This window comes from Meleagris gallopavo, chromosome 3 (genome assembly GCF_000146605.3).
Source record: "Meleagris gallopavo isolate NT-WF06-2002-E0010 breed Aviagen turkey brand Nicholas breeding stock chromosome 3, Turkey_5.1, whole genome shotgun sequence".
Lineage (NCBI taxonomy): Eukaryota > Metazoa > Chordata > Aves > Galliformes > Phasianidae > Meleagris > Meleagris gallopavo.
Genome location: NC_015013.2, coordinates 86745149 through 86760442, shown reverse-complemented (window position 1 = coordinate 86760442; position 15294 = coordinate 86745149).

Below are 15294 nucleotides of genomic sequence, written 5' to 3'. Positions count from 1 at the left end.
TATTTACCACTCACATGTGACAACTCATGACTGTTACCACAGTCAGCATTTGTTGGTGCTCATGTGCCTTCAAATTGGGAGAAAAAGCAGTTTTTTGTGTCTATTTGGAGAAGACAAGATACTGTCTCACTAGGTTTGCAAGCAGTGCAATGGTGGCTTCAAGTTTGGGTAAAACTTGCGGGAGGAAAACGTGGGCAGAGTTTGATGGCTGTTGGGTACAAAGCATCATCTGAGACTTTCATGGAGGGGGAAAGTGTTGGTATGTAGGAAAGCTGTTGCGAGTGCCATTGCTAGAGGTTGGAGATGATAGAGCTGCCTTTTTTTTTTTTTCTTTTTTTGTAAATGAAGCATTTTCACTGTGAGTGAGCAATTTTCCCTCCCTGGTGTTATTCAGAGAATGCCACATAACATTCAGATTCCCTCCTTGAGTGTAGTCATCAGCAGATAACCAGCATTGAAATTTTCAGCATGTATAATTTGTTCAGAAAACACATTGGCAGCAAAAAAAGAGGACTTTTTTTTATCAATATGAGCAGTGGCCACAACAAACTGTACGTAACTGCAAGTCCATTGAAGCTGAATTATTACCAAATGCTTTGCAGCGTCTCTACCCACCAAACATGGCTCTCCTTATCCCATCCTGGAGGTTTTGTTATGTTCTGTATTTTTCTAAGTTATATGGCAAGAGAAACACTGCTATGCATCAGCTTGGTGATGGGAAGGTGAGATAAGGCTGCAGGAACTATGCTGAATTGCTGTACGTGGTTCATTTTCTTCATTTGCTATTTATTGCACTTCCATCTGCCTGGCACTGGGGCCTGCAGCCAGTGAGCTGTTGAGTTTGTGCAGTTTTAGTGTTGTTTTTCTTGGGGCATACCATTCCCAAAGTGTGGGCTCAATTTGTTGAGAGGGAGTAATGCTGACTGTTTGCTAACATTGCTAGCTGGGATTTTTTATATCCCTCCATTGGTTTACAAATAGAGAATCATCTGGACTGGACAAGACCTTCAAGATTAAGTCCAACCATCAACCTGATCTAACAAGTCCTACTACTAAACCATGTCAGTGCTACATTCACGCATCTCTTAAATACCCCTATGGATGGGGACTGCATCATTTCACTGGCCAATCTGTCTCAGTGCTTGGCAACCTTCTCCATGAAGAAATTCTTCCTGATATCCAATCTAAGCCTCCCCTGATGTAACTTGAGGCCTTTTTGCTGTGGATCTTTATTAATGAGAAACCATTAAAGAAAATATGTTAATTGCTACAACAGCTTGAAATTAACTCTGAATTGTGCTTTATATTCCTAGGTGGCAAAAGAAAATACCTGTGTTACTGTATGAGAGTAGTGCTATGCATTAAGGTGTAGATTTATCTAGATACGCGTTTATGTTTTTATTTCTTTTCACATCTTCCATCTTGCTGCATCCTTCTGTTGGAACCTGGATATCTTCAGCTGTTCATGGCGTCATAGAATGGGTTGGATCGGAAGGGACCTTAAACATGATCTTGTTCCAATTCCCTGTTATGGGGAAGGACGTTTCCCTCTACACCAGGTGGCCAAAGCCCCATCCAACCTGAGCACCTCCAGGTTGGAGCATCCTAGGCTTCTCTGGGTAGCCTGTTCCAATGTCTCACCATCTTCACAGTGAAGAGTTTCTTACTCCAAAGCCTAATGAAGCAAGAGCTAATCCTTTATTCAGCTTTGCCTTTCTACTCACCATAAAGCAATTGATTTATGTTCCCTTGTGACACTGTATGCTTCCTAGAAAGTCCTGAGACCCTCTTAACTTTTAAAATACCTGATTTATAACATTTCACCATAACACTAAAGAGCCGGATGTGCAATTCATCTTTCCCAAATGTTTTGATGTCTTCTGTCTGCTTGATATATTGCCAGAAGATCTCTTACCTGCCTGTTGCTGGTGATGAGACCCCAACATCAGTCCCATCAAACATCCTGCTGCAGGCACTGACAGGAGCAAATGTTTAGAGAGTGAATTAGAGAAATTATGTATATATAAGTAAATGTAATATTATATAAAGTGTTATATAACAGTTTGCCCAAGTTGGTGGTGGAGTCACCATCCCTGGAGGTGTTTAAGTAGAGGGTAGATGTAGTACTTAAGGCAGTACTTAGTGGGCAGTATTGGTGGTAGGCTGGACTAAATGGTCTTAGAGGTCTTTTCCAATCTCAACGATTCTGTGATAATTAAATAATATATATATTTCTCACATGTAAATATACTGTATCAGTTTTTTTTTGTTTTTTTGTTTTTTTTGTTTTTTTTTTTGTTGTTTTTTTGTTTTTTTTTGCTTGGGAGTGGAGCACCATGCTATTAGTCCATGTGGTCTGGTCAGTGGATTGGTGCAGTCAGGATCAGCCCACATCGAATAAGCCTACCTGTGATCAAGGGATGTGTGCCCAATTTCCTAATACTCACCATTCTCTTAGGTACAGACTCATTTACAGGTTGTAAAGCTATTTGCATACCTAGCAACAGAAGAAGGTTACATTCTTTTACTAAGACCATTCTTTTTAATGATCAGTTAGGAAAAGATCGAAACAGTTGTATAACTTAAAGTTGTGCTGAAGCCACAGCATGTCAGTGGCTCAGTTTCTCAGTGCTATGGACCTTTATCTTCCTTGCAAGTGCCTGAACATGCAAGTAGGTGGCCAAATGTGGGCATCAAAGTCCTGGAAATGCTATCCTAAGCTTTTGAACATATTTGCTTTAGAGAGCAACTGTGCACCTTGAAAAGACATTTTAAGCATTGACCACACACAGCAGGAAAGTTTCTTAGATATGGGTCATTTTTCTAAAAATTTAATGGCTTTCTATCTTAGCAAAGTGCCAAAACTGGTCCCTTTGGAAATGCATCTTAGTGAGTGGTGTAAACAGTGCTGTGAGATTACGGTAAAGTGGGATGCTGTGACAGATGCACTATTGAATCCAAAAAAGCAGATTGACAGTCCCTTTATAGATAGTGTAATATCTCCCTGATTATCATCGCTACAGCTTTGAGTGGATGGATTTATTCTCCTTTGCCTCAAACATCGAGCAATGGAAAAGATTTCAATTTTTTTTTTTTTTTCACCTCATGGTAATACTGGCAGTGTAATTATAAAGATACTCCTCTATGTGCGTGGAGAGTTGTTTCTTTTTTCACTTCTTTGCTTTGCATATTATTCTGAGATATATATTTGTCCTGCTTTGTGCATGCTTGTTTCCTTTCGTGCACAGAGGTATCTCATGGGCTCCCAGGTTACAGGCTTGCACTTCTCTCACGGTCCAGTTGTGTTGATAAGAATTATTCTTTTGATAAGAATATAGTATAATCCTAGGCTTGGAAACAAAGCTGCTCATGTTGGAAGAGATCTTTAAAGATTATCTGGTCCAACTCCCCTGCCATGAAATGGGCATGGACAGCTAGATCAGGATGCTCAGAGCCCCATGCAGCCTGACCTTGAATGTCTCCAGGATGGGATGCAGAAAGCAGCCTCTCCTTGACTCACTTGACTCCTGTTTCCTTGCACTTCTTGACTTCTTCCATTCCTGTTGCCCATGTAAGACAAAAGGAACTTTTGCCTTTTCCTTGGTGGTTAATTTCTGACTTGACATGCTGATTTCTTGGGGTGCAACTTGCCTGTGAGTGGGAGGGCTCAGATTTTGCTGCTTTCCTCTGCTGGCAGAAGAGTGAAAGTGAGTATAAAGCCATGGTTTTTGAAAGCAAGTTTCTTCTTGAAACCTCTGGTGCTTCATGTGTTGAGATGGTAATTGGCTCCTTGGAAATAGTTGGTAGCTTTCAGGATAAGGTGATGGATGTGTTTGATCCTTATTTTACATGCAAATGAAGTTGCTCTGATATCTCCTACTTCAGGTGCTGTCCTTCCATTGCTCATGTGGTCCAAAGGCAGATGATCTTCACTGTCATTTAAGGGCTTGGTGAACCTCATCTTACAGCCCATGTGGTTGACTGAGGCCAGGTTTTCTGGCATTATATTGTGTGCATTTCCATTCCTTACCTTCCTGGCCTGTCTGATTCTGGTTGTCTTCACACCAGTTGGCAAAATTGCTCTTGTAAACAGACAGGGGTGACCTTGGACTTGCTCATTTGGTAGCTGGGCTCTGATGTGCATCTCGTAAATAACTCTGTTGTTCGGTTTCATTGCCTAGACCTGTTTATGCCTTGCCAAAAATAATTACTACCTCTGAGCCTGGGCTTTGCTGGGCAAGCAGGAGGAGGGCATAGAAAAACCTTCAACTGTTGTTTTTTGCCTGCTTTCATCAGTGCAGTGCTGCCAGCAGGGACCAGGAGCTCCCTTTTGGGGCATGAATCAGGCAGTGCTCACGTTCAACCAGCACTGCTTGTATTCTGGGCACGACTTTCTTTCCTTTCCGCTCTTCAGAGTCATCTTAAATTCACATCCCCGGTGATGCCTCCCTTGCCTGCTCTCCTTTATTACCTCTCAATTTGTTTTCCCAAGTATGTCCTGTGCTCAGATAAGAATCTTCTGCTCTCTGTTGTTGCAAAACCAACTCCACCTGCAGTCCTCTTCCTCCAGCTGCCAGGTGCATTCATCCTCCTTCCAGAGGTGCTTTCTGGTTTTCAGCACGTTTTATTGAGCACGTTGATTCTTCCAAGCCTGTCCTCGAAAGGTGAAGGGATACCACTGCTCTTTTGCTTTGCATCTGAGCCAGTGTTAGCTGTGGTCATGTGTGGAGCTGGTGGAGAAGGCGGGTATTTTTAGTGTGTGCTTCTGTGCACTCCTTGAGGGTCCGCCTACAGCTGAGTATTAAAATAATAGCAGGGACATTGGGTAATCTTTGCAGCAAAACGTTGATATGCAAATTGCCATCTCAAGAGCAAACCTCAAGGCGAGTTTGGCAATGCACGCAAAGCTCCGGAGCAGTGTGTTTTGAATACAGATTGCAGCTAGGGATTTCACCCAGAGGGCATACTCCTCTCATTTATTCTGAATCTTAGTAAGACCAGGAATTCAGTGTTGGAAGCCAACAGGGTGAAACATGTGCACCTTTAAAAAGGTAATAGATCAGTGCTGGCGAAACAAAATGTAACGTCACCTCTGTAACTTGAATTTCCAAGGTTGCAGAAGCAGTAAATTCAGTTGTGTTTCATTTGCTAGTGATTCCTGGGTGCTCTCCAGGGAAAAATTGGCTCCAATGGCTGCAGAATTGGATTGTGAAATTTGTAGGTATTATCTGATAGTAAATTAGCTTAAACCAACTGCTTAAGTGCTGCTTTGACTTCTGTCTTTAACTCTCTGATAGATAGATTGATTGTGTGAAACCTCTCAGTGAGGAATATTGGGTAAAACATATATATTTTTGTTTTATCTTCCTGATTACTGTGTTCATGGTGACACTACTGGAAAGGAAACTGTAATGTCTGCAAACTTGGAGTTTTAAAACAGTGGTTTTGTGGTTCTGAATCCATGACTGTCCAAGCTCATCCTGTGTCCATCAGCACAAGCCAGGTGCCATTTCTTCTTTTTCTTCGGTTGTATTTGAACCAAGCTCAGCTATATTCATACCTGAGCATAAGTATATTATAAGTATATTCATAGCTGAGCAGTGTGTGGTGTTGGAGGTAGGTCACGCAAATACTGTGTGAATGTGTGGACAGAGTGATGAGGGAGGAGGTCAAGGGCAGCTATTCCATGCTTTGGAACCAGTAGCCAAAAGACACATGGAATATCCCAAGTTGGAAGGGACCTACAGCGATCAGAGAGTCCTGACCACCAAAAATTCAAACCCTGTGTCTGGGAGTGTTACTGAAATGCTTCCTAAACTCCAGCAGCTTGTGCACTGTTTATGGGTTCAATTTGTTATATTTTTCTTGGACAGCTGACCAAGTATTTTTGCCTGTGGAGTGTCACAGTGTCCACAGCCATTGGTTAGGAGGATTGAATCTACATCCCTTTTTTCCCTTGCATATGATTTCTCTGTGACTTCAGTAATGCGTCCTTAGGTGTGTGTTGGACTTGCAGCCCATGATGATTTGATGGGATGTATGGTCGTACTTGAGTGAAGCCAACATGTCCAGCAAAGTGCTGGGAGGCTGTGACCTGAAGCTTGGTTTTCCACCTTGTATAGCACATGGAAGTTAATGTTTGAGAGGTCTTGGTTGTTTTCTGAAGAGTTCAGCTAGAATTTTCAGTTGAAATTGATTAATTAGTGCCTAATTCTGTTGGGTTTTGTATGCCTATATAGATAGTGCTATCAAGATGTGAGTCAATATGTGGATGCTACTGTGCTTGCTTAGGGTATAAATAAAGAATGTATAAATTTAATGCAGGTTTAGTTTATTCCCTTGCAAACTGAAAGTTGTAAGGGACAGTTCAGTAGACCTGTCCCACTAAGATGATGAGTCAGAAAAAGAATTTGAGCTCTCTGTTTAGTCCACTTACTGGGGAATAAATGCTGTGGTTCTCCAGGAATGCTAATTTGTAGATGTTTGAGGAATTGAGTGCAGCCTCAGTATGCTTGCAAGTGACACCAAGCTGGGAATAAGTGTTGATCTGCACAAGAGAAGGAAGGCCCCGCAGAGGTGTTTGGACAGGCTGGATCAAGGGGCTGAGGTTAATTTTATGAGTTACAGCAAAACCAAGTTCTGGGTCCTGAACTTTAGTCAAAACAACCCCATGCAATGCTGCAGGCTTGGGGCAGAGTGGCTGGAAATTGATGCAGAAGGGATCTGAGGGTGTTAGATGATGGCCAGCTGATCGTGAGCCAGCAGTGTGCCCAGGTGGCCAAGAAGACCAATGGCATCCTGTCATCAGAAGTAGTGATGCCAGCAGGAGCAGGGAAGGGATCATCCCTACATACTTGGCTCTGGTGGGGCCACACCTCGAGTACTGTGTTCAGTTGTATGAGAAGTGGCTGAGGGAACTGGGATTCTTTCTTCTCTGGAAGGGTGCTGAGGCATTGGAACAGGATGCTCAGGGAAGCAGTGGAGTCATTGTGCCTGGATACGTGTAGATGTGGCTCTTCAGGACATGGTTTAGTGGGCGTAGTGATGATGAGTTGATGGTTGGATTAGATGATTGTAGGTATTTTTTCTAATCTTTATGATTCTGTGGTTCTTCTGTTGTGAAGACTGGGTGTTGTTGGTCATTGACTTGTATCACAATAAATACATTTCTCTAGGATTGGAGGCAAGGCAGTAAACAAGGCAATTTCTTTGTGGTGTGTTTCAGTTATTAGCTGTCTGAAATTGTAAAAATTGTATGTTGTAGATCCTAAAAAGAGATGATCTTCAGTGGAAATATAAGAAAATTTCTTTTTTCTGTCATGTACCATGAAAGAACCAGGTGGCTGAGACTTTATGGGAACGTTCTCTTGACTTTGATACAAGTTTTTGTTGATCATCTCATAGTTCACTTGTGTCCTTTTACTTTAATTATATATTCCATAATATATATATATATTCCATAACACCATAAGAGTTTTAAATATCAAATTTTGAGGGTGTTCTCTGCCAGAACTTTATGGTTTAAGCGCTGTTCCTGTTGGCAGGCATCTCAGGAGCTGTTGACTTCCCTTCTTCATAACCCCATCCTATTTGCTTATTTTCCCCCTTTTTAAAAATAAAATAGCAGGGTGTTCTAAGACATTACAAGAAAACATAGAAACTTAAAAAGTAGTGATCTGTAAAGCACTCTAATGAATATATAACTCTAAAAATCGCTGTGTCCTGCTTGCATCTCAACAGTGTTGGGCAAATAAAAGACAAAATACATTTCTAGCTTTGTTCATGGGTGTCTTGTGTCTTCTTTGCGTCAGTCCTTTGTTGCATCTTAGTATCATTAAACATGAGCTGGTTTCGTATTCAGGAGCCTTTCATGTGCTGCCTTATACCTAGTTTCATTCTACAATCATTCATGACTTCTTCTGACTTTGCAATGTTCCATTTCTGTTTATCGCTCCATTGCTCTTCCCTCTTGATATATAACCAGTGAATATCTGTAGGGCTGCCCTTACTTTCCCTCAAATCTCATTCTTTTGTTCTTACTGGCATCACTACTTCTGATACAAGCCAGGTTGCCATAGGCCTTCTTGGCCACCTGGGCACACTGCTGGCTCATGGTCAGCCAGCTATCATATAACACCTCCAGATCTTTTTGCATATACTTCGAGCCACTGCTCCAATAGTTGCGCTGCCTGGAGTTGTTTTGGCCAAAGTGCAGGACTTGGCACTTGTTCTTGTTGAACTTCATCCCATTGGCCTCAGCTCATTGATCCAACCTGTCCAGATCCCTCTGTAGGGCCTTCCTACCACCAAGCAGATCGATACTTCCTGTCGACTTGGTGTCATCTGTAATCTTATTGAAAGTACACTCTGTGTCCTCATTCAGATCATGAATGAAGATATTGAACAGGTCAGGCCCCACTACTGACTCTTGAGAACACCTTTTGTGGGCAGTCACCAGCTGGATTTAACTCCATCTTTAGATTATCTTTAAGGTCCCCTCTAACCTAAGCCATTCTATAATTCTATGTTCATTTTTTTTGGGGCCAGAAAAAGAAGTTAGGCTGTTATAGCATGGTAGCACTTGAAAATCTCACAAATGGTAAAAATGGTATGGTTGTTTTTTTTTTTTTTTGTCTTCTGACTTCCTTAATATTTGTTGTATGAGATGCTCAGTGAGGGGAAACTGAAATCATGAACTGTGATCTTGCTGGGTAGGAAACATTTTTTGTAAAGCTGTGCGTTTAGGCTAATTCTGTCTGCCATACAATGTGGTGAGGATTTGTGATCTTAAGCAGACATTTGACAGGTCTTAACTAGTTATGCTATGGCTTGTCAATCAAAATTATACGCCTACCTCACTCCTTCCTACTTTCTCTCTTTTCCAGGTTTTTTATTTAGGTTGGTCATTAAAATTGCTTATAACCATAGAAACAGGAAAAACCCACCCCTTACATTCCAGTTCTTTACCATGATATTCCTGTACTAGCATCATGTGAGTTATATACATGATGGCTTAAAAAAAACCTCGGATAGGCAGAGTTGTCATTAATTCCTTCATACAAAAGTGTTGTTCCTTCTGATGCCAACCAAAGCCTGTGTCCCTCTTGTGTTCGTCTGCGGTCCCCAGCCCAGCATGAGACCTCTAAGGAGCAAACTTCTAACAAAACGCAGTGAAGCACATTGCCCAGAGAGATGATGGATGCCCTGTTCTTGCAGATATCCAAGGTCATGCTGGACCAGGCTCTGAGTAACCTGATGTAGCTGTAGGTATTCCTGTTCACTGCAGGGGAGTTGAATTATATGACCCATAAGAATCCCTTCCAATTCAGTGATTCTATGAGTGTAGTCAGAGAGGAAGACAGATATGTGGGATACGTAGGATGGGAAGGTGGGAAGATGAGGTAAGGAGAAGATGGATCAATATTCAGCAGAGAAACCACATAAATGATGTAGTGCATACTGATAATTTCAGTCTTAGTTTTCATCCTTCTTTGGCTGGCTGCCCAAGGCAACTCCAAGAAATGGTTGTAATGTTGATAGTTCTGTAAAACTGGGCCACCAAGAATAAAAGGCTAGTTTTCTGCATGGAGTGGCTTGAATCTATCCTTGGGAGGATGGGATATCGCATAGCTTTGCTTGTTCTGGACTATTAAAATGCGTACAGTTTTGGGTGCCACAATGAAAGAAAGATGTAAAACTATTGGAGAGCATCCAGTGGAGGGCTATGAAGATGGTTAAGGGTCTGGAGAGAGGGACATATGAGGTGTGACTGAGATCCCTTCGACTGCTCAGCCCAGAGAATGCTCTCAGATGTGGGCTTTGAGTTTTGGGTGGTCCTGTATGGTGCTAGGATTTGGACTTAATGATTTGGGTCTCTTCCAATTCTTGATGTTCTGTGGTTCTATGAAAATCTTAAATTGCTTCTGTAAATAAAATCAGTAAACAAAGCTTGACTCTATGCTATGTGAAGGTGATGAAATCTGATGTTAGGAGCTGAGAACATCCTGACTTTTCAGTGCAGGACAAGTAATGGTGTCTTCATGCAGAACAGGATTGCTCCATGCAAAGTTGCTAGAGGGAAGATTTCTGACAATTTTCCTTACTTCAAGCTGCAGTAAAATCGTATGAATGTTAAAGTATTTTATAAAAAGGAAGAAGTAATTGATCAGATTAAAATAGATAACTGCAGCTGCCAGCATTGCTGTCTATAACTTGATCGGTTTGGCTCTTTTTATGAATTGTAGGAGCATGGTAGCATATGGAAGATACGAAGAAGTGAGGCAGTGGTACCTCATACTGATGGTTTCTCAGATACGTTGCAGGAGAAGATGAATTTATGCTAAGAAATCTGACATGTCAGTGAAGCTGTGCTTCTTAGAATTGTAGAATGGCTTAGGTTGGAAGGGACCTTAAAGGTGATTCAGTTCCAGCTCTCTACTGTGGGCAGGGCTGCCAACCACTAAGTCAGGCACTAGATAGGTTGTCAAAGGGCCCCGTCTGTCCTGGCCTTGAACATCTGCAAGAATGGGGCATCCACAGCCTCTCCTGTGTCATGATACAGTAATGACAAAGAATGAAGACTTGCATCCTTGAGAAGTTGCAGTGTGTCTTGCTGCTTGGAAGGTTCCCTGGATAGAGGTTTGGGTTATTCCTGAGATAGCTGGATTTGGGAGTTTCATTATTTATTCTCTTGGAAAGATGATTTTTGACCTTTGGCCAGGGAAATAACAAGGAAGATGTATTGTGTGATGTAGCATGACGAGGTGTTGCTGAGCAACCATCAAAGTTTGTGAAGGCCTTATATACTCTGTCTTCAAGAGCTGGCTCAAGATACTCTATTTTAACTTAAATATAATGCATTGGAGTGTTTTCTGTTGGCTTTTAAGGGACTTGAAGTAGTTTGTCAAAGAATAGGAGACAGTAACTGCGTGGCTCTTCTAAGAGTAAGGAATCTCAAGGCAGGGAGCTCCTTCAGCATCCTCTGCTGCTGTTTGTGACATCTCATGTGGTTTGGCGTTCTGCACCATCCTGTAACAAAGAGGAATTAGAAGGCTCTGATGGGTCTGAAGGCTGAGTCCTACAGCCTTCTAACAAGTCCTACATTCCAAACTAACCAACCAGCCACTTATCAGCAGTTAAGCCAGTTTACCTAGAGGAATAACTACTGTAGAGCGAATAATATTTCTGTGTGTTTAAGTTCACATAGAATAAAAGTGCTTTTACCTGAGTTACCTAAACCCATCACTTCTGAAATAATTTGTAGTGTTACGAGTTTCATCTGTTTAGAAGTATTCCCCTGGTCATGCATTGTCTTCGTATTTCTCTTGTGTTTCACTGTTCAATCAGTCATTTTACCATCCAACATATGGTCTGAACTTTGGGTGGTCCTGCGTGGAGCCAGGCTCAATTATCCTTATGTGGGTGCCTTCAAACTAGAGATATTCTATGATTCTGTGAACCAGTAAGGACAAAACACGCTACAGGGTGCATGAAGCTTTTTTTTTTTTTCTTTAAGCATAAGGAATTTCATTGAAACATGTTGAATTCCATTTGAATTTGAGACAAAAAAAAAGTCACTATAGCAATTAGAAGAGCAATCAGATCTTTATGGATGCTGTTATAAAATACCAGCTGTGTATTTGTTTATGTGGCTGCATTATCCCTGTCTTTTGCTCTGTGCACATGGATGAGCACGTAGACTCTTACATGCGTAATCTTCCCAAAAGTAATAATTTTTTCTCTAAAGTGACTGCTTATAAATGATTTTTTCAGTATTTTGCTTTATAACAGATTATCTGGCATGCATGAGACCTCTGTACAGCTTTCTGTTCCGCTGTCTTGGTGTGAGTGTTGTTCCTCAGTGCTGAGACCTCTTCTACTGCTGGGTCCTGCTGGTTGTCCCAGCTGGGATGGCAGTTCAGCAATCTCGTTAGTTGCATGGCATTTTCTTTTTGTAATGTAAAGTATAGGTAAAATGCCCATGTATCCTGTTTAACAGCTGAAGATAGAATATGAGGTAGGAGATTACTAAGCAGGGAAACAACATTATTTGGGAAAGTGGTTTAGTGAGTATGGTGGTGATGTGTTAATGGTTGGACTAGATATTCTTAAAGGCCTTTTCCAGTGTCAATAATTCTGTGATTATGTGAAGTCACAAATTGCAGAATGTTTCCAGCTGTTTCTCACTAGACATCATGGCACTCTGAAACGTAGGTGGAAGAGTGGTTTTTTTTCCCCCTTTTTTTTCTTTTTTCTTTTTAATATTCATGGTGCATTGTTGTCAGAAAGATAGTGCAAACCAAAACGTAATCTTTCAAAAGATTTTGTTGTTGTTCTTTAACAACTTCACGGGCTGTGAAAGCCCTGAAGCAGAGTTTGAATCTAAAGATGTAGCTAATACCCTTGGTCTTGGGAATACTTGACTTCATACTGGGGGAAATGGAGCAGATAGAAGCCTGTATGTGTTTTTCCTTCTCATTTTCACTTCTTCCTTTTCCCTACACAGAGAAGCCACTGAGACAACAAGCTTTTGGTCTGTTGTGCCTCTACTGCCTTGTGCCAAACCAGTGGCTCCACATCACAAGGGAATAGAAGCGTGGGTGAGTTATCTGTTATTTTCTTTGAGTGACAACCCTTGTTGTTTCAGGTGGTTTGGTTTGGTTGTTTTCCTCCATACCTCCTTAACTCGTTGGCAGTGGTGCTGTATTTTGTTGACCCAGACTCTGGAATGGCTTAGAGAAGTGGGCTCAGGATGTGTCAGCTTCTGGATGGCATCTTATGCTTCTGGAATAAGTTCACTGATTTGATTGGTTGATATTGGTGAGAAAAAAAAACTCCATCCAGCTTCCTTCCCTTCTTGGCTGATTGTGTCCGACTTGGCTGCTTCATTAAGCTCTGGGATGGCACTCATCACGCATTCGCTGACTTTGAGTTGGCTTTCTGGCCAAAGTGAGTGCTAATAGATGCTCACTGCTAGGAACAGATGGGCAGTGAGAGTTTCATTTTTCAGGACGTAACAGGCTGTATTTGTAAAACCTTTAGAGTTTTTAGCAGCAGAAGTAGTTTCCTTAAACTACATCTGTTTTTCCCACCTGGAATACCATTGTGGTAATTTGTATCATGGCTAGAACAGTTATTTCACCTACTCTAGCTTAATAGTAGAGCATCAATCTTTTCTTGGGAGTTTTTAGCGTGTGTGTCAGCTCCTCCTCCATAAAACATTTTAGAAATGAGGGAAAATATAAAGAAAGGTTTTATAGATTTTTTTTTTTCTGAATCACTTGGATAATTTGCACTTAATTCTTGCTCTGGAAATCATGATCTTTGCAACAAATCTCTGTAACAAGGATTTTGTTTCTTTACTTCTGTTTTCCATAGCATGGGGAGAATTGGCTTGTTCCAGCCCCATTTCATATACAGCTTTGTAATGTTGAGTAAACAGTATGGAAAAGTATGCCTATTAGTGTCCTGAGTAATCACCAACAATAGAGTGAATACAAGGTTAATGAGATTAACTGCAAAGAGGAACATAACCATTGAGGGCTCCTCTCTGCAATGCTGTAGCCAGTGGCAGCCTGGTTTCCCTTGGTGAGCTCAGCATGGGTGTAGATGCTGTACTGATTTTTGCTGCTTTTCCTCATACAATGCTTAATGAGTTCCTACTGCTGACATTTTCTTTTAGATACCATATGATATTATTAAATCCTACTCCTTGCAAGAGGGTTTTGAGCACTGCTTTTTGTATTATTTTTCTCTATTTATGTTTCTAGCAATGGGACTTGGTGAGTAGTCTGATTACCTCTTGCTGCTGCTCCTCCACTGTCTTCCCCAAGACATGTGGTACCCTTCTCCATGTCTCCTCGAGGCTGCTGGAGGAATTGAACTTAGATGATCCCAAGCTATCCCTTCCAGCCTCATCCATTCTGTGATTCAGTGCTACCACAAGAGTATCATATTCAGAAACGCATTGAGATTTCTCTCTTCTTACCAAATCAAGATGGAGCTTGAGATATCATTTGCCCTTTGCCTTTCTGCTTCCAAATGGATGACCTTCAAATTCTCTCCATAAAGCCTCACAGGGAGGTAAAGACCCATTCCCAAGAAAAATCATGCCTTTCTTCTACTGCATTTTCTCTTGGTTCCTTTCCCTTTTCCAGCCCTTTGGTTTAGTGGGTTTTCTGAGTATGTCTATCTGCCTCTCTCATCTTTTGGCAACTAACAGCATGGTCTAAATGTCAGTGCTTCAGAATAGTTTATTTGCATTTTCTCCACCCAAAACTGCATATGCGTGGTTGACTTGAAGCTCTAGGCACCGACTCCCCTTACTGGACAGTGGACAAACTGCAGCATATATATATTTTATTTCAAATAGAAGTCCCTTAACTGAGAAACCTATTTTGTTTACTCAAGATAAACTGTGTGCTTCTGACCTTAGCATTTCCATTTTTTTCCCAGTGGTTCTGATTAAACTGTGAACCTTCAGCTTAAACAATTCACACAGAATATTGGCAATGTGTGTTGCCCAAATGAATTACTCACCTTGTAGCTTTTGAATTTGTGTTCTATTTTATTATTATTTTAATTTTTTTTTTAGTTCTGCAAGATATTTTTTCCTATTTCAACTGAGTAAAGTAGTGGTTTCTCTTTCCTGCCAGTTGTCCTGCACTTTGGTGTGATGAAGATTATTGTACTCTCTCACAGCTTAGTCTAGTGCTGAGATTTCCTTTTCAGAGCGCATTGCTGGAAATCAGCCTGATGGCTTGACATTGCCTGAGTAAAGTGGAAGAATGCTCAAGCACTCCACTCTGGGAGGAAGGAGAGAGAATTCCTCAAAACTGCTGTCCAATGACTTGGTCTTGCAGAGGTCCTCTGTGTTGATCACGGCATGATGGTATAATGCTTTGCTGCTATCTCACCTGCAGTACTGCATCCAGAAGTGGAGCCCTCAGTACAGGAGAGACATGGACTTTTTGAAGCACGTCCAAAGGAGGGCTACAGAAATGATCCAAGGGATGGATCACCTCCCCTCTGAAGACAGACTGAGAGAGCTGGAGCTTTTCAGCGTGGAGAAAAGAAGGCTCCAGGGAGATCTGAGAGTGGCCTTTCAGTATCTAAAGTGAGGCTGTAAGAAGGGTCCTATCACAACAGACTCTGCTAAAGAACAAGGGGAAACGGTTTCAAATGAAAAAAGGAGAGATTTAGACTGGATATAAGTAAAATGTCTTTTACAGTGAGGGTGATGAGGCCCTGGAACAAGTTGCCCAGAGAGGTTGTGAATGCTCCATCCCTGGAGAT